Raw genomic sequence first — 282 nt, 5'->3', positions numbered from 1 at the left:
TTTTTTCTCCTTACCTCCTATACTTTCCACCACTAATTTTTCGCTGTTTCTCTTCCTGCCTCGTTCTGCTTACCTTTCCCGCTCTTTCCGAGCCACCGGTATCCCTGCCCGCCATAACCTCACTTCCCTTGTCCTCTTAATCTTCCTCTATCTCACGTTTTTCCTTCTCCCTACCTTTGCCTTTATCTCCTCCGCTTCTCCGCCTTTTCTCCTCTCCGAATCCTACCCACACTTACTTTCTTTTCTTCTTAATCTCTAAATATCTTATTCTACACTACGCAC

The sequence above is a fragment of the Wasmannia auropunctata genome, unplaced genomic scaffold (assembly GCF_000956235.1).
Source record: "Wasmannia auropunctata unplaced genomic scaffold, wasmannia.A_1.0 LD336106.1, whole genome shotgun sequence".
NCBI lineage: Eukaryota > Metazoa > Arthropoda > Insecta > Hymenoptera > Formicidae > Wasmannia > Wasmannia auropunctata.
The sequence above is the reverse complement of the archived record's forward strand: the minus strand, read 5'-3'. Positions refer to the sequence as shown.